The sequence below is a fragment of the Schistocerca gregaria genome, chromosome 1, assembly GCF_023897955.1.
Source record: "Schistocerca gregaria isolate iqSchGreg1 chromosome 1, iqSchGreg1.2, whole genome shotgun sequence".
Lineage (NCBI taxonomy): Eukaryota > Metazoa > Arthropoda > Insecta > Orthoptera > Acrididae > Schistocerca > Schistocerca gregaria.
The window spans coordinates 1,197,895,072-1,197,914,622 of NC_064920.1; positions in this window are offsets into that span (position 1 = coordinate 1,197,895,072).

The window sequence follows — 19,551 nt, forward strand, 5'->3', positions numbered from 1 at the left end:
GAAGATCAAAGCAGAGATATCTGTACGGTGCAAGAAATGGCCACTGACCCTAAATCACTAAAGGTGCGAGGTTATCACCATGAGTACTAAAAGGAATATCTGTTGAACGTCGGTTACATGATAAATCAGTCAAATCTAAAGGCCATAAATACAACTAAATACCTAGGAATTACACTTCTGGCCATTAAAATTGCTACACCATGAAAATGACGTGCTACACATGCGAAATTTAACTGACAGGAAGAAGATGCTGTGATATGCAAATGATTAGCTTTTCGGAGCATTCACACAAGGTTGTGCCGGTGGTGACACCTACGAAGTGCTGACAAGAAGAAAGTTTCCAAACGATTTCTCATACACAAACAGCAGTTGACCACCATTACCTAGTGAAACGTTATTGTGATGCCTCGTGTAAAGAGGAGAACTGCGTACCATCATGTTTCCGACTTTGATAAAGGTCGGATTGTAGCCTATCACGATTGCGGTTTATCGTACCGCGACATTGCTGCTGCGTTGGTCGAGATCCAATGACTGTTAGCAGAAATGGAATCAGTGGGTTCAGGAGGGTGATACGGAACACCGTGATGGATCCCAATGGCCTCGTATCACTAGCAGTTGAGATGACAGGCATCTTATCCACAAGGCTGTAACGGATCGTGCAGCCAAGTCTCAATCCCTGAGTCAAGAGGTGGGGATAGTTTGATGACGTTTGCAGCAGCATGGACTATCAGCTCGGAGACTAGCTGCTGTTACCTTTGACGCTGCATCACAGACAGGAGCACCTGCGATGGTGTACTCAACGACGAATCTGGGTGCACGAATGGCAAAACGTCATTTTTTTTGGATGAATCCAGGTTCTGTTTACAGCATCATGATGGTCGCATCCGTGTTTGGTAACACTGTGGTGAACAAACATTGGAAGCGTGTATTCGTCATTGCCATACTGGCATATCACCCAGCGTGATGGTATGGGCTGCCATTGGTTACACGTCTTGGTCACCTCTTGTTCACATTAAGGGCACTTTGAACAGTGGACATTACATTTCAGATGTGTTACGACCCGTGGCTCTACCTTCATTCGATCCCTGAGAAACCCTACATTTCAGCAGGATAATGCACGACCGCATGTTGCAGGTCCTGTACGGGCCTTTCTGGATACAAAAAAATGTTCGACTGCTGCCCTGGCCAGCACATTCTCCAGATCTCTCACCTATTGAAAACGTCTGTTCAATGGTGGCCGGGCAAGTGGCTCTTCACAAGACGCCAGTCACTACTCTTGATGAACTGTGGTATCGTTTTGAAGCTGCATGGACAGCTGTAGCTGTACACGCCATCCGAGCTCTGTTTGACTCAATACTCAGGCGTATGAAGGCCGTTATTACGGCCAGAGGTGGTTGTTCTGGGTACTGATTTCTCAGGATCTATGCACCCAAATTGCGTGAAAATGTAATCACATGTCAGTTCTAGTATAATAGATTTGTCCACTGAATACCCGTTTAATATCTGTATTTCTTCTTGGTGTAGCAATTTTAATGGCCAGTAGTGTACAATTCTGAAAACTTAATTGGGAAAGAACACATAGAAAATATTGTGGAGAAGGAAAACCAAAGACTGCATTTTATTGGAAGGGCACTTAGAAAACGTAACGAATCTACTAAAGAGACTGCCTACAGTACACTTGTCCATCCTTTTTTTTAGAGGACTGCTGCATGGTGTGGGATTTTTACCAGATGGGATTAATGGAGTATGCTGAGAAAATTCAAAAAAGGGCAGCACATTTTGTATTGTCGCGAAACAGGGGAGAGAGTGTCACTGACATGATAGAGATTTTGGGGTTGACATCATTTTATTTTATTTTATTTATTTCGTATTCCATTAATCTGTATTGTGATAAATCACAAGGATGTGGAATGAGTCATGATTACATACAACAGATATAATACACATATATAAAATGACAAAAATGTACCATAAGATTATAATATATAATATAAGAATAAGTTTGTAGGTTAAAATCAAATCAAAGGTATAGCTCAAGTAATATAAAACAATACCTAAAAAGGAAATATAGTACATTTTCCAAATTAAACAGTTAATGTGATCTATAGCAAACAAATTTTTATCAGTATAAAAAATCATTGCTTTATCTGTAGATACTCATCAAGAGAATAGAAGGAATTTACCATTAGGTATTCTCTCAATTTACATTTAAAAGTAGGTAAGACATTAATGTGATCTTTAATACCTGATGGAAGGGAGTTGAAAATTTTTGTGGCTGAATAATGAACACCTTTCTGAACAAGACTTAAATGTTTCAGATCCCTGTGTAGATCATTTTTAGACCTAGTACTATGATCATGACATTCACTATTAGTTTTAAAAAGAGGTGGGTTGTTAGATACAAAAATCATCAAAGAAAATATGAATTGAGAGGTAAGTGTTAATATTTGTAACTTATGAAACAGACTTCTGCAAGAATATCTTGGATGAACACCACTCATGATTCTAACAGCTCTCTTCTGTGCAGTAAATATTTTTTTGGCTAAAGGCTTGTTGCCCCAAAATATTATGCCATACGACATGATAGAATGAAAATAACCAAAGTAGGCAGCTTTAGTAGCGTCCTCATCACCAATGGGGGTGATTACACGCAGAGCATAAGTTGCCACACTGAGCCTTCTATGTAGGTCTAAGATATGCTCAGACCAGTTCAGCTTGCCATCAATTAGAATGCCCAAGAACTTAGATGATTCACAGTGTAGTATATTTTTGTTACCACAGTTTAAGTGGCATACTTCATTTTCTTGTTGAGATGTGTGAAATTGCATATACTGGGTTTTCTGAATGTTTAGAGTTAGTCCGTTGCACTTAAACCAGTGTAGGATGTCAACGAGTACAGCATTACATTTATTTTCTAGGTCACTATTAGTTCGACTTTCAAGCAGAATAGTGGTGTCATCGGCAAAAAGAGTAAATTTACACTCGGTGTCTGTGCAAAGTGGGAGATCATTGATGAAGATAAGGAAAAGCAAAGGTCCTAGGATGGATCCCCGTGGCACACCACACTTTAATGTGCCCCACATGGCAAGAAATTTGAGCAGGTTAAGTTTGGCAAGTAAAATGTGATAGCTGACAATGTCAAAGGCTTTGCTGAAGTCAAAGAAGCACATGGTAGTTACCTCTTGTGCGTTCTGCAAACTTAATACTCAGATGTTGTGTTATCTGCTTTCCAGTCCAAGCATGGATTTCATCTTTTCTGCTTTTGAACAGCAGTGTCAAGTCATCAATGTGTCCTTTGTAGTGAAATAGACATATCTGGCCAAATACTATTCTTCCTTTGTTCCACAGTCAAAGTTTTATGGCTTCGGAACCACGTTTTCTTGCGACGGACATGCATCACTGATCATGGTTTTGGAATTGTAGCTGAATATATATATATATATATATATATATATATATATATATATATATATATATATATAGTTAAGGCTCACAGGCCACTTGACCATCTTCTTCTTCTGTGCGAATGCACAAACAGCGCCCGAACTCTTACGGGAATCGGCAACGCGCCGCGGGTAATGAGTGTAATGGGCGGCGGCACTACGAATGTAGTGCGGGACAATACGTTGAGAATGTGGGTTTCGCGGGAGGCGTGCCAGAGATAAGTTCCTGCAGTCGCAATATGCTGTGTCCTCGGTGGCTCAGATGGATAGCCGGCATGGTAGCTCAGCGTGTTCGGTCAGAGGGTAACGTGCCCTCTGTAATTAAAAAAAAAAAAACTGAGTTAACAGATCAACAACGAACTTAAATGGATGTCTTACGACGTCTGCCCTGAGCATATGCCACGATCTACAGCGCACAAAATGAAAAAAAAAAAATGATGGATAGAGCGTCTGCCATGTAAGCAGGAGATCCCGGGTTCGGATCCCGGTCGGGGCACACATTTTCAGCTGTAGCTCTGCCTCCAATTATCAACTTCTGGTGTTCTCTTCAGCTAGCTATTGTGACCTTCAGTTCTGCAGTGACTTTTACAGCTGTCATAATCTTATTTTTCGTCGCAATGCCGACCGTCTGTCACGATCACTCAGCACACACTTTAGTCCGCCCTGTGACTCGTGGATTATGTTTTTCGACTTTCCCTCTGTGTGGTAAAGATCTTTGATATGGCATTTCTTGCAGTGTCAAACACTTCGCCTACCTTGGTTACGAAGCACGCCCTTTACGAACACCAACGATTTGCCCATGTTCGAATCCACTTAGCTCACAACTACACAAAACCCTGTGTTGAGCAGGACTCAGACTTGCAACGTATTGAGAAAATTGCACAGGTGCTGTTCCTAGTTAAATACAACACAATCTACAGGCTTGGCTAGAACCTGCGCTTACGTTCAGGCACGCTTTTCTCGCGGCGTTTCTGTATATTTGCCGTGCCCCTATTCAGAATTAGTATTACAGGCTTCCAGAAGCTGTAAAGGGGTCTTAGTAGATGAAGTTAAGATGAGGAACCCATGTCTGGAAATATACCACTTGGCTGTAAAATAATTTTGAGAACTGGATCACTTTCAAATCTCCCGCTTCACGGTACGCACACAGCAGAGATAATGAATTCTGACCTGCGTGCTGTAAGAGCGCGTGGCATGGGCCACATTTTGAGTAATTGTCCTCGAGTTCTCTTCTAAATGCCGAATGACGTCCTCAACCAAGTGGAGAGTGCAGAGCACCAGAGGAGCGCGACAGGCAGCCTTCCAAGAACCGAACATACCAGTTTCTGGCTGTCGTTGTTGTGGTTATGACGAAGGTGCTTCTGCAAGTTGATTGGTATTAACGTTTAACCCTTTCGTGAGCCGTGGGAAACATGCTTTCTTCTACAATGATCTCGCTCCTAGTTCCGCGGGACTCACAGTTCCAACCTCTGTACGGTGCTACCACCTAGTGAACAGTGTAGGGTACTACTTCTAATCGGAAGTTCCCGCCGTTTTTGTTGTACCTTCGCGCAGAGGCATTGTATAGAGGCATTGTATAGCTGAGTGTTGTTCTGTAGAGGAGCCTTTCAGTGCTGTTTGCGTGACATTTTGTGATTATTTCCTCAAAGCTATAGTATAAGGCAGGGGCAGGCAGGAATCCTGCACGTGTGCGGTGCACTTGCACGCGTGCAGTTAACAGGTGTTCTGCGTGCACACAGGGGCAAGCTGGGCACCCGCTTACCTCCCCCCCCCCCCCCTCCAACCATACCTTCTGTCCACTTCTTCCTTTTTCTTTTTCTAGCTTGCTTTATTGAATGATGGAATAAGGGTAGCAGGAGTGCTTGAAATAAATCATGGTTTGAAAGAGTACCTATTAACTACGATACGTTTTATTTATCACAGGTGGAGTTTACAATACGTTTTATATCTGGAACAAAATTTCTGCATACAGACAAACGCAAACAGTTACGTAAATTTTCATCACTTATGTTTGCTCTTAACCGAGGCTTATTAATTCAGCAAATGGTTTTCCAGCTCTCACTATATTAAGCGCAATTTTATAGCTTGCACGTACCGCTGGGCTATTATTGTTGTCGTCCTGAAAAATTGAAAACAGTGCTCCATAAAATGTTAAATCAGTTAGATGAGAGACACGGCGAAAGAAAGTCGCAGATCTCTCGAGACAACAGCAACTTACGTCAGATTCATCTAGTATCGTTAGATCGCTCTTCTTCAGTTCAGTCAGTTTCCCCAGCCGCTCAGAATCCGACAATAAACTGTACTCGTCCTTGTGAAATTTATTACAAATGGCCTTCAATACTAAACTTCTGCTGACGAGCGAGAATACTGCCACATATTAACATTTCGAATTTGCACGTTTTTGCATAAAGAAAAAATGATTCTCCCATTATTTTTTAAAAGATAGCAAATCTCCACGTCTCCGTTTCCATGATTCACCCTGCATTTACCGGCACTTCAAATACAACGTTCACTGCGTAGAGGTCGCTTCGCATCAACTTCCGCAGCTTAGCCTGGCACTACACCGGCGCAACGTGCCGGCGGTCGCCACTGCCCCATTTGACGGTTGCAAACGTGCAGCACACGTGCAGCGCTGTGCGCTCACGAGCCGCGCGCGACGTTTGCCCGCCCCTGGTGTAAGGTAAATACTTTTGATTTACCCAAATGTATGAAGGGAAACGTAAAAGTGGAATGAGGAGAATTCCAGTTTGAAACAAAAGGAGCCATTTCTGCAGTAAAATGGATGGATAAACGTTCAGGTACTTTCCTGTCCTCAACTCATGACCCATGAGAAACAACCACAGTGCAAAGGAAAAACAAGGATGGTACTAGCACAGAGATTTCTTGTCCTGAAGTTGTGGTAGAATACAACATAATAAAGGCTGGCAAAAAGGGGTAAAGATCTGAAGATTTCCGTCATGTGGCTGTAGGGGAGCATCAACCCATTTTAGAAGAAACCTACTGGAAGTGCCATCATTGTAGTACTAAAGCTGCGGAAAAGAGCACTCGCTGTGTTTGTACATATTGTCAAATACCACTTTGCATAGACGCATGTTTCAGAAAATTTCATGGCAAGTAATAGTGCACAATCATTGTAACAAGAGAAGTAAATTTATAAAATAAATATGACAAGTATTGAAAAAGTTGTTTTTGTCGTTTAACTCCAAGGAACGGCAGTGGGAAGAATACTTCCCACCTTGTTGTGTGACCTCACTTTCACAGTTGGAGCAAATTTGATATTCTGTATGATAAATATACCTATCTGTTAACTCCTGTCTACTCTCCATTCATTAAAAAAAAAACTGCTCAATAATTTTGCCCACGAAAGGGTTAAAAACACCCGAAGCGACATAGACGCCACTGCGACAAGTAATTTAATATAAGGCACACGGAGCGGTAAATTTGGAGAAATACCCTAAAAGTGTCTATGATGCAGTTTTCTACATCTACATCCATACTCCGCAAGCCACCTGACGGTGTGTGGCGGAGGATACCTTGAGTACCTCTATCGGTTCTCCCTTCTATTCCAGTCTTGTATTGTTCGTCGAAGAAGAGTTGTCGGTATGCCTCTGTGTGGGCTCCAATCTCTCTGATTTTATGCTCATGGTGTAGTGTAACTTTTCAAATAAAGCATCCTTGAGTTCGCCTTACGTGATAAGAAAACAAGACCTGGATGGCAAGTCTATCAGGGTAACTATAATCGCTATTCGTGACGTCATTAACATGGCGGCCATGACGCTCGATATGCTCGCGGCAACCTGGAATTCGCCAGCTGCACATTTATGTTACAGTAACGGAAATAATGGCAGCATTGAAGTGCTGAAGAGAGTTGGTATAGATCCTGGTGTGTTTACAACAAAAGCATATTACACCATCGACGATAGCAGGGTCAAGAAAGCTAACAGGTCAGTGTCTGACCTGCAAATACAGGCCATACTGATTCGAAGAGGAGAGAAGAGAAACCTGGAGAATGAGAAGTATCAGTACGGAGTACTTTAAAACTGAGGTAAGCGTATCACATGTAGAAGTATGAGAAGAAAATCTTTCAAACTCATAATTTCAGCAGGTTCTGATGTCAGCGCTCTCTTCTCAGCTTCTGTGTGTACGAAGAAGTGGGAAATTTGAAGAAGGTCAGAATTTCCAACTTATTTTATAGCCAACGTTACATTTTCGGACATCGGCTTATTATCAAAACTTCATGTGCTACGTCCGTCCACAGGCCCTAGAAACCTGTTATAGTGATTTTGAATCGCCCCGTATACAGGGTTTTAGGTTTATAAGAGCAGAAATTTTATCGATTTGAGGACAGTGTGCTGAACAACACTATATCAGTATTTACTTCATTTGCAGAATTAAAAATTATAGCTAATACAACTAGTACATTTGTAGGTTGGTTACTACCTCCAAGTAGGTTTGGCACAAACAAGTTATTAACATTTATTTTGCCCTGGGCAGCAGGTCAGGTACTGAATAGTGGGTCGCATGGAGATAGGTGTAGTCTAGTTTGTGGACCAGTTACGAGCGTGTAGAAAACAGCAGTTATAGCTGTACTGCTAACACGCTGTATATATACTTCAACCCACAAGTAAAGGAGCACGCTGTCCGCTCAGCTGTGGGGGCGGGGGATGGGGAACAAAAAAATGTCTTGTGGCACTACAGCCTCATGCAAGTCTTTTGACGCCATTTCTACGACTTGTCTGTCCTTTAAACCAATGGCATCCGGTTTTCCCCAGATGATCATCCATCCAAATACTAGCTGCGCCCAGAGTTGCTGAACTTCACTGATCCGGCGGGAAGAGGTGTTAGCAATATGGCAAGGCCCTTGGATTTTCCTGCATCATGCCTAGCCTAATCATTTGACCTCGAAACATCAAATTTGCTGCGAATGTTTATCATCTGCCGTCAGTTCCCACTAGGGACGGATTTTGTAAAATCCAACCCTTTATAGCTTGACACTGATCACTGTCGAACAGTGCGAATTCATACACTCACCATAAATCATTTATCCTAGGACATCAAATTTGAAGGGTTCATTATTAGTGTGACACAGACCCAACATTCGACCCCTGTGGTGTTGAAACGGAACTTTGAAGGTTTTTACGAGGGTGTAATAAAAAATCGAAGTTTCGCGCCGTTATCCTGTAAGTTGATAAGCGTGCTACAAACAGCGTGCAGAATGGTCTGTAGGTGGCAGCATAGTGCTATTGAAATTCATCGACGAATGAAGGTTCAGTACGGTGATACATGTTTGTCACAGCAGCAACTCTACGAGTGGAGTAGGAATTTGCAAACAGTGTGACTTCAGTGGAAGATGCTCCTCGTCCAGGTCAGGCACAACGAGTTGTGACTCCACAGAACATTGCAGCAGTTGAAGCCTCGTGAAGGAAAACCGCCGAGTGACACTGAATGACATTGCAGCAAGTTTACAGATTAGTCACGGGTCAGCACACCACATTGTGCATAATGTGCTCCAGTTTCACAAAGTGTCTGCAAGATGGGTGCCACGGCAGCTGACTCCTGAAATGAGAGAACGACGTGTTGATGCTTGTGAAGAACTTCTTCGGTGCTTTGAACGAGAAGGTGATGGCTTTCTTGCAAGAATCGTTACTGGGGACGAAACCTGGGTTCACTTCCACCAACCGGAAACGAAGAGAGCGAGCAAGGAATGGCGCCATTCCTCATCACGAAAACCAAAAGAAGTTTCGAACAGAACCATCAGCAGGGAAGGTTATGTTGACTTTTTTTTGGAACGAAAAAGGCGTCATTTTGGAGCCTTATATGCCTAGAACGACCACTGTCACCAGTGCATCATACGTAGCTCTCCTAAAAAATCATCTGCGGCCTGCAATCAAATCAAAGCGACGTTGATTGCTGTTAGCAGGTGTCCTTTTGAATCATGACAAAGCAAGGCACCACAGTGTGGCCGTACAACAGTTGCAACAATCAGAGACCTGCATTTTGAGTGTCTTTCTCATCCACCATACTCACCAGACCTTGCCCCAAGTGATTTCAATATGTTTGGACCACTCAAAGACGCAATGGGAGGAAAGAAGTTCCGTTCTGATGAAGAGGTACGCCACACGGTGTATGAGTGGTAGCGCGGACTACCAAAAGAATTTTTTTATAAAGGAATTTATGCACTTTGTAAGCGCTGGAGGACTTGCATTGAGCGTGCGGGAGATTATGTTGAAAATTGATACAGCTTCGTACCACTTCTGCACAATAAATAACGTTTAAAAAAATATTTAAGGTTTCCATTTGACTCATCCTCGCATGTAACTGGTCTGAGAAACAAGTAAGTTGAGGGGAATATGTGTGACTTACCTTAGGCTTCCACTAAGAATAAATTTTACAAAACTTTATAATAATCAACCACTAACGTTATCCAAACACGGAACAAGGAGACATGCGTTGGAATGCAGCTGGTGTAGTTTTGAGACGGCGCAGTATGGAATTTCACGGTCCAGAGTACTCTGGAGAATAACATACTGAATACGACAAGTCAGATTTTTGCTTCCTGGAAATGAATTTGGCCAGTGAGAGGGAAGATCGAGCTCTGCGCCAAAAACAGAAATTGTGTGATACCATATTGGCTTTTGCAGTTTCCAGCTGAAGCCCACAATTGATGGATTTTGTTTGTAATATAACTTACGCCCTACGGATATATGATTTATGCTCTTTCAGAGCACCAGCACATTAAAATCTCTCGTAAACGCGCCGTCATTGGTGTGGTATATGTATATGATGTTCTTGAATATATCGTCAGGTCACACACTGCAATATGAGATACTTACATTCTGGACATAGGGCATCCGCTCTTTGAGTTTGTAGCGGAAGGGCTTTTATCCAGACTGAAGGTGCAAAATAAAACTATTCTGATGCTTTTGCTAAATATTGCTTTCATCTGCAGTTCCTGTAAAGAAAAATAGTGACTGTGGTAACGTTCTCTAAGCTTGCCTAAAATATGTTACTTAGGCCCATGTATCGGAATCGTAATACACTACAGAATTGCTATACACGTTCAACCCTAGTTTCTCCGAATAATTTGCCCATTGTGCGTAATTAACTGTAATTAGGTCTAGTTGTAGCCTAGTCTATCACTGATTATTATCCATCACATAACAAGACACGGTAATCACACACGAAATAGCCATAATTAACAGCGCACTGACACACTGAAAACCTTGAGAACAAGAGACAGAATGTTGATAATGGAGCACATTTATTTGCAACGCCTGTTCACGAAGCCGTACTATATATAACGCAGTAAACATACACCGACATCGGAATAATGAAACGAACTCATTGACACGTTTCCCTGCGCAGACACACTGTAATTACGCCTGGCAATCACACTAACTGAGATAAATGGTAATCAGAAAAGACAATGACAACTATGTGTGTGCAATTTGTAGGCCAACACAATTCGTAATTTCAAATAGAATATGCCAGATGCAGTGCAGCGTTGGTTCTGATTAATTTCTGTTCAAGTCTGAGCGAATAAATGTGCACGCTTCTTTTCGGAGTACCTCATATACGGTAGCGATAATGGCTGATGAACACTAGTATTATTCAGCACAGAGGATCTACTTGTGGGAAGGACAACATAGTTTATGGCGAAATAAAAAGGTAAGTGTGATTGAAACCAGAGGCCGTTTACTGGTTTGGCTCGCAGGGTCCTGCAGACATTGGCGTGGGTAGTTGCCTGCGGAGTTTGTGCCCCACCCCGCACCCCTCTTACTACCTCACCCTCTCAGAAGCCCATCAATCCCAAAAAATATCGAACTTTCGTCAAGGGAAGCAATTTTTACTACAAGTGGTTAAGTAAAAGAAGTATAATGTTAATTATTTCGTAAACAGACAACAACACAGAAATATCTACTAACAGTTTTAAAATATCTCCCCATTCCCTTTTTTCTGTTTCAGATTCTGTCTGAGAAATATTATCAATTGTTCGAGTGGCAATCAGACATGTTATTAAGGTTTTCCTCTTTAGAAAACAAATTTGATATTGTTCTGATGTTTCTTAATTATACGAGTTCGGACTAAGTGTCCACCAAGCTCAAAAACCAATAACAAATTTGCATGTATTGTTCAAACTTACGCATGTAACAAAGAGCATACAAAAAAAAGCAGTACAGGCTTTCACTATCCAGTTCCTCAGAATTTTGTCGGCGCTTGGCTGATTGGTATGGAAACAACAGACGTTAACTATTCGTCTTATCCGTATCCCCTTGTCTGTAAACAGATGCGATTGTCCATCTTTGTTTTGAAATGGTTCACTTCCTGTTTTAATGACCTCAATCTTGGAACGGGAAAAGATCTCTGAGAAATGACACAAAACAAAATATTACTATTTCTTTCAGTAGTTTCTCCTACATTTGCTCCCTCTTCACATGGTGCATTGTCTTCCAACCTACTTTCATTTACATTAGAAATAGCTACAAGATTTTTTACATTTTCTTTAAACTCTTTGGTCTTTTAGTGAATGTTTTATCTAACTATCCCCTCACTCTTGTTACTTCTGCTAGTTTTTTCGTCATCTACTAATGAGCCCCCAGGCTGAGATAAATTTACATATTCTTCCATGTCATTTTGGTCTGATGTTTCTTGAATACTTGACAATTTCAGGATTGAGCTGGGGAGCCACTGGTCTTCCCAATCTTTATCCCTTTGTTTTCTTCTTTGTGTCCTTCACTTGGACGTTGTCGTTTCATGTTTGTCTACATATTTTAAATTATATTGATTTATTAAGTTTATTTAATAAGAACAATTGTTAATTGATGCAACAAAATAATTATAAATACGTATTAACTGCTGAGGTGCAAACAGCACTTACCTATCAGCACTTAACTACACTGAAATTATTATGTGCAAAATAAAGGTTTTATTCTATCAAAGATAACTTAGTATACAAACGGTATTCCGTAATTAGAGCACTAAACATTTTGTAGCATTGAACTACTTCAGTTAGGTAAACATTTTGTACATACAACTTTGGAAAGCACTTTGCACACACTTCCCACCCTCCTAGTACACTGTATTGAATGCTAGTTAACTTTTGTGCTAGGATAAATGTGTTGTTGTTGTTGTTGTGGTCTTCAGTCCTGAGACTGGTTTGATGCAGCTCTCCATGCTACTCTATCCTGTGCAAGCTTCTTCATTTCCCAATACGTACTGCAGCCTATAACCTTCTGAATCTGTTTAGTGTATTCATCTCTTAGTCTCCCTCTACGATTTTTACCCTCCACGTTGCCTTCCCATACTAAATTGGTGATCCCTTGATGCCTCGGAACATGTCCTACCAACCGATCCCTTCTTCTAGTCAAGTTGTGACACAGACTCCTCTCCTCCCCAATCCTGTTCAATACTTTGTCATTAGATACGCGATCTACCTATCTAATCTTCAGCATTCTTCTGTAGCACCATATTTGAAAGGCTTCTATTCTCTTCTTGTCCAAACTATTTATCGTCCATGTTTTACTTCCATACATGGCTACACTCCATACAAATACTTTCAGATATGACTTCCTGACACTTAAATCTATACTCGATGTTAACAAATTTCTCTTCTTCAGAAACGCTTTCCTTGCCATTGCCAGTCTACATTTTATATCCTCTCTACTTCGACCATCATCAGTTACTTTGCTCCCCAAATAGCAAAACTCCTTTACTACTTCAAGTGTCTCATTTCCTAATCTAATTCCCTCAGCATCACTCGACTTAATTCGACTACATTCCATTATTCTCGTTTTGCTTTTGTTGATGTTCATCTTATATCCTCCTTTCAAGACACTGTCCATTCCGTTCAACTGCTCTTCCAAGTCCTTTGCTGTCTCTGACAGAATTACAATTTCATCGGCGAACCTTAAAGTTTTTATTTCTTCTGCGTGGATTTTAACACCTACTCCGAATTTTTCTTTTGTTTCCTTTACTGCTTGCTCAATATACAGATTGAATAACATCGGGGAGAGGCTACAACCCTGTCTCACTCCCTTCCCAACCACTTCTTCCCTTTCATGTCCCTCGACTCTTATAACTGCCATCTGGTTTCTGTACAAATTGTAAATAGCCTTTCGCTCTCTGTATTTTGCCCCTGACACCTTCAGAATTTGAAAGAGATTATTCCACCCAACATTGTCAAAAGCTTTCTCTAAGTCTACAAATGCTAGAAACGTAGGTTTGCCTTTTCTTAATCTTTCTTCTAAGATAAGTCGTAGGGTCAGTATTGCCTCACGTGTTCCAACATTTCGACGGAATCCAAACTGATCTTCCCCGAGGTCGGCTTCTACCAGTTTTTCCATTCGTCTGTAAAGAATTCGCGTTAGTATTTTGCAGCCGTGACTTTTCACATCTGTCAACACCTGCTTTCTTTGGGATTGGAATCATTATATTATTCTTGAAGTCTGAGGGTATTTCGCCTGTCTCATACATTTTGCTCACCAGATGGTAGAGTTTTGTCAGGACTGGCTCTCCGAAGGCTGTCAGTAGTTCTAATGGAATATTGTCTACTCCCGGGGCCTTGTTTCGACTTAGGTCTTTCAGTGCTCTATCAAATTCTTCACGCAGTATCATATCTCCCATTTCATCTTCATCTACATCCTCTTCCATTTCCATAATATTGTCCTCAAGAACATCGCCCTTGTATAGTCCCTCTATATACTCCTTCCACCTTTCTGCTTTACCTTCTTTGCTTAGAACTGGGTTTCCATCTGAGCCCTTGATATTAATACAAGTGGTTCTCTTTTCTCCAAAGGTCTCTTTAATTTTCCTGTAGGCAGTATCTATCTTACCTCTAGTGAGGTAAGCCTCTACACCCTTACATCTGCCCTCTAGCCATGCCTGCTTAGCCATTTTGCACTTCCTGTCGATCTCATTTTTGAGACGTTTGTATTCCTTTTTGCTTGCTTCATTTACAGCATTTTTATATTTTCTCCTTTCATCAATTAAATTCAATATATCTTCTGTCACCCAAGGATTTCTACTAGCCCTTGTCTTTTTACCTACTTGATCCTCTGCTGACTTCATCACTTTATCCCTCAAATCTATCCATTCTTCTTCTACTGTATTTCTTTCCCCCATTCGTGTCAATTGCTCCCATATGCTCTCCCTGAAACTCTCTACAACCTCTGGTTCTTTCAGATTATCCAGGTCCCATCTCCTCAAATTCCCACCTTTTTGCAGTTTCTTCAGTTTTAATCTGCAGTTCATAACCAGTAGATTGTGGTCAGAGTCCACATCTGCCCCTGGAAATGTCTTACAATTTAAAACCTGGTTCCTAAATCTCTGTCTTACCATTATATAATCTATCTGATATCTTCTAGTATCTCCAGGGTTCTTCCATGTATACAACCTTCTTCCATGATTTTTAAACCAAGTGTTAGCTATGATTAAGTTATGCTCTGCGCAAAATTCTACCAGGCGGCTTTCTCTTTCATTTCTTATCCCCAATCCATATTCACCTACTATGTTTCCTTCTCTCCCTTTTCCTACTCTCGAATTCCTATCACCCATGACTATTAAATTTTCGTTTCCTTTCACTACCTGAATAATTTCTTTGATCTCATCATACATTTCACCAATTTCTCCGTCATCTGCAGAGCTAGTTGGCATATAAACTTGTACTACCGTTGTAGGCGTGGGCTTCGTGTCTATCTTGGCCACAATAATGCGTTCACTATGTTGTTTGTAGTAGCTTACCCGAACTCCTATTTTTTATTCATTATTAAACCTACTCTTGCATTACCCCTATATGATCCTGTATTCGCCTGACCAAAAATCTTGTTTCTCCTGCCACCGAACGTCACTAATTCCTACTATATCTAACTTTAACCTATCCATTTCCCTTTTTAAATTTTCTTATCTACCTGCCCGATTAATGGGATCTGACTTTCCACGCTCCGATCCGTAGAACGCCAGTTTTCTTTCTCTTGATAACGACGTCCTCCCGAGTAGTCCCCGCCTGGAGATCCGAATGGGGGACTATTTTACCTCCGGAATATTTTACCCAAGAGGACGCCATCATCATTTAATCATACAGTAAAGCTGCATGCCCTCGGGAAAAATTACGGCCGCAGTTTCTCCTTGCTTTCAGCCGTTCGCAGTACCAGCACAGCAAGGCCGTTTTCGTTATTGCTACAAGGCCAGATCAGTCAATCATCCAGACTGTTGCCCTTGCAACTACTGAAAAGGCTGCTGCCCCTCTTCAGGAACCACACGCTTGTCTGGCCTCTCAACAGATACCCCTCCGTTGTGGTTGCACCTGCTATCTGTGTCGCTGAGGCACCACCAAAGGCAAGGTCTATGGTTCATGGAGCGGTAGGGGGGGGGGGATAAAAGTGAACACACTTAATTTTTTGCTATGTTGGGCCAGATATTATCTCCTGGTGCTTTCGTTACTCTTTGTACCGCTGAAGAGTGGGTGCTTGTATTCCTCTATGCACAAAAACAACTTCATTTTCTCAGATAATATGGTATGTGTAATTATTACCAATGTCCTAATGCCTTTCTCCATGTCATGTCAGTTTTAAGTTCCTCGAAACATACTCTTCTTTGAACATTTACTTTTTTTTAGATGGTATGGAAGATTAATGCGCAGACGTTTAAATTAAAACACAGTAAGGGGCACCCAAGACTTCGGTTCTGCCATAGCTATTCGAACATGTCCAACACTCTCCTATCTCTGGCACAGAAAGTCACGTTTTCTTTTACAGGTACCTGTATCTTCAAGTATGTTGGCTTCGCTTTGCATTGCTTATATCTGAGATAATCTTCGAGACTTTCTCGGAACATAAAACACTTTACTCACTTGTGAAACGAAGCGCATTTGAGGTCAACATTTGTACGTACATTGGACAGGAGGTCAGCAGGAAGTTCACGCTTACTTTTGCGTAATGCTCCCATTAAAGCCAGATCAAAGTCGATCAAGGTTCAAGAGGAACACTTGTGTAGTTATCGATGGTTGTGTTTATCCGCTAGTCGATCAGACTGCGTTCTTGCATACAGCTCAAATGTGTGCAAGTAGAAATTTCTGTATTCTAGCATAGCACCTACCTTTTGCTCCAGATTTCTTTGGGTTGTTAGATGAATACTATTGAAACAAGCATCGGCATCGCATTCGCAGTTAGACATCAATGGTCAGATATTTTGTCGTGGTATATGCTTTCCTGTAGTTTTTTCCTGTAAGGGTCAGAAAGTCACGAACAGGAAACAATAGGCAGATTTCTTTATCTTAAAATCACGCACTTACTATGTAAATACTGAGTGAAACCACAATTATTTGACGTCACAATTGCATTAAATAATTAATCCATATTGTATTTTCTTGTCATTTTCAATGTCTTATTGTTACACTGTACAATACAACTTACCATACTGATAGTTACTGCGACCTGCTTTTAGCAGGGTCCCTTTGTCTAACTTTTATTTCATTTGCTTTTAACTTCAGATCAAGAAAAAGGAACCTTTATTCAAAGTGACCTTTTTCAACACTACAAGTGGCAGTAATATCTAAATAAGTATCGTATCCACTTTCTTCAACCTTATCATATTCAAATTTAGAGAAACCTGTTACAGATCCATCGTCATCCTCGCAAAGTAATTCCGCAAGAATTTTCTGGCTTTTTGAATAGAGGCAAAGAAACCTCTTGTCACTTTTCTTGCCTTTACGTGAAGAAAAGTGATATGATACAAGAATGGAAACACGCGCTTCAGGCCAGACCCATAATTACGGCAGTTTAACGTAGAACAATAATACCAACAATGACATCCATTACAGTATTCCATACATGTCGACAATAAAAAGAAAATACATTGCTATAGAACGTTTGGGAATAGACAAAAGAAAATTGTCTCGGTTCATTTTGATCCGACACGAGTACCGTACTGATCTATTGGTGTTACATAATTAATTTAAAAATTACAAAACGGTTCTGGAAAACGCGTCGCATCCAAGAACGTGCTATTTTAGATACACGGTTTAACTGTGCTAGCAGCCGTGTCTTTGTTATAAACCGGTGCGAGCGAATAGGTAACCTGATCTTGAAGGAAACTGTAATTTAATATTTTTCACGTTGGTACATATATTCAACTACGAATCTGGCGAAAAAAAACATTTGTTTGCTTCCATGACACCCACCTCCGTGGTACACGTCTGCCAAGTTTATCGCGAATCTCTTGCCCAACGTAAAGTCCCGAGCGACTGGAAAAAAGCGCAGGTGACGCCTTTATATAAAAAGGGTAGAAGGACGGATCCTCAAAATTACGGACCAATATCCTTAACATTGGTTTGTTGCAGAATTCTCGAACATATTCTCAGTTCGAATATAATGAATTTCCTTGAGACAGAGAAGCTGCTGTCCATGCCTCAGCACGACTTTAGAAAGCATCGCTCCTGCGCAACGCAACTCGCCCTTTTTTCAAATGATCTTGCGAACCATGGATGAAGGGCATCAGACGGATGCCATATTCCTTGACTTCCGGAAAGCGTTTGACTCGGTGCCCCACTGCAGACTCCTGACTAAGGTACGCGCATATGGGATTGGTTACCAAATATGTGAGTTGCTCGAAGACTTCTTAAGTAATAGAACCCAGTACGTTGTCCTCGATGGTGAGTGTTCATCGGAGGTGAGGGTATCATCTGGAGTGCCCCAGGGAAGCGTGGGAGGTCCGCTGTTGTTTCCTATATACATAAATGATCTTTTGGATAGGGTGAATAGCAATGTGCGACTGTTTGCTGATGATGTTGTGGTGTACGGGAAGGTGTCGTCGTTGAGTGACTGTAGGAGAAAACAAGATGACTTGGACAGGATTTGTGATTGGTGTAAAGAATGGCAGCTAACTCTAAATATAGATAAATGTAAATTAATGCAGATGAATAGGAGAAAGAATCCTGTAATGTTTGAATACTCCATTAGTAGTGTAGCGCTTGACACAGTCACGTCGATTAAATATTTGGGCGTAACATTGCAGAGCGATATGAAGTGGGACAAGCGTGTAATGGCAGTTGTGGGGAAGGCGGATAGTCGTCTTCGGTTCATTGGTAGAATTTTGGGAAGATGTTTCATCTGTAAAGGAGACCGCTTATAAAACACTAATACGACCTATTCTTGAGTACTGCTCGAGCGTTTGGGATCTCTATGAGGTCGGATTGAGGGAGGACATAGAAGCAATTCAGAGGCGGGCTGCTAGATTTGTTACTGGTAGGTTTGATCATCACGCAAGTGTTACGGAAATGCTTCACGAACTCGGGTGGGAGTCTCTGGAGGAAAGGAGGCGTTCTTTTCGTGAATCGCTACTGAGGAAATTTAGAGAACCTGCATTTGAGGCTGACTGCAGTACAATTTTACTGCCGCCAACTTATATTTCGCGGAAAGACCACAAAGATAAGATAAGAGAGATTAGGGCTCGTAGAGAAGCATATAGGCATTCATTTTTCCCTCATTCTGTTTGGGAGTGGAACAGGGAGAGAAGATGCTAGTTGTGGTACGAGGTACCCTCCGCCACTCACCGTATGGTGGATTGCGGAGTATGTATGTAGATGTAGATGTAGAAGTGACAGCAGCTGCTGCTGCTGTTGCTGTTGCTGACCTCCATTCGACGTACGAACGAACCATAATAGCTGAGTTACATCGGACGCGTTGTAGTGGCAGGCTGGCATCCTTTCTCCCGCTATTATACTCTCGATTATGCAGCATCTGATGCCACCTCCTCCTCCTCCTCCTCCTCCTCCTCCTCCTACGTTCCTTTACGTCTGAAGGTTCAGTAGCTCCGTAAGTGTCCTCCTCCCCTCATCATCTCTCTGTGCATAACCTCGTCCCCCCCCCCCCCCCCCCCTCGTCTTCTGTTTGTTCATCTCCAGCTCCCCCTCTCTATCCATTTCTCTCTGAATATTCAGTAGGTTATAGTGTAAAAATTCGAAGAAAATCGGTCAAGATCTTTTCGAGATTATTGGTAACAGAGTTTTCCCTTTCTATATTACATATCTATTTATATACCGGTATGTAATCTATTACAAAAACATATTGCATGTATCTGTCCGAATGTTCATTAGAGTATCATGTAAAAACTG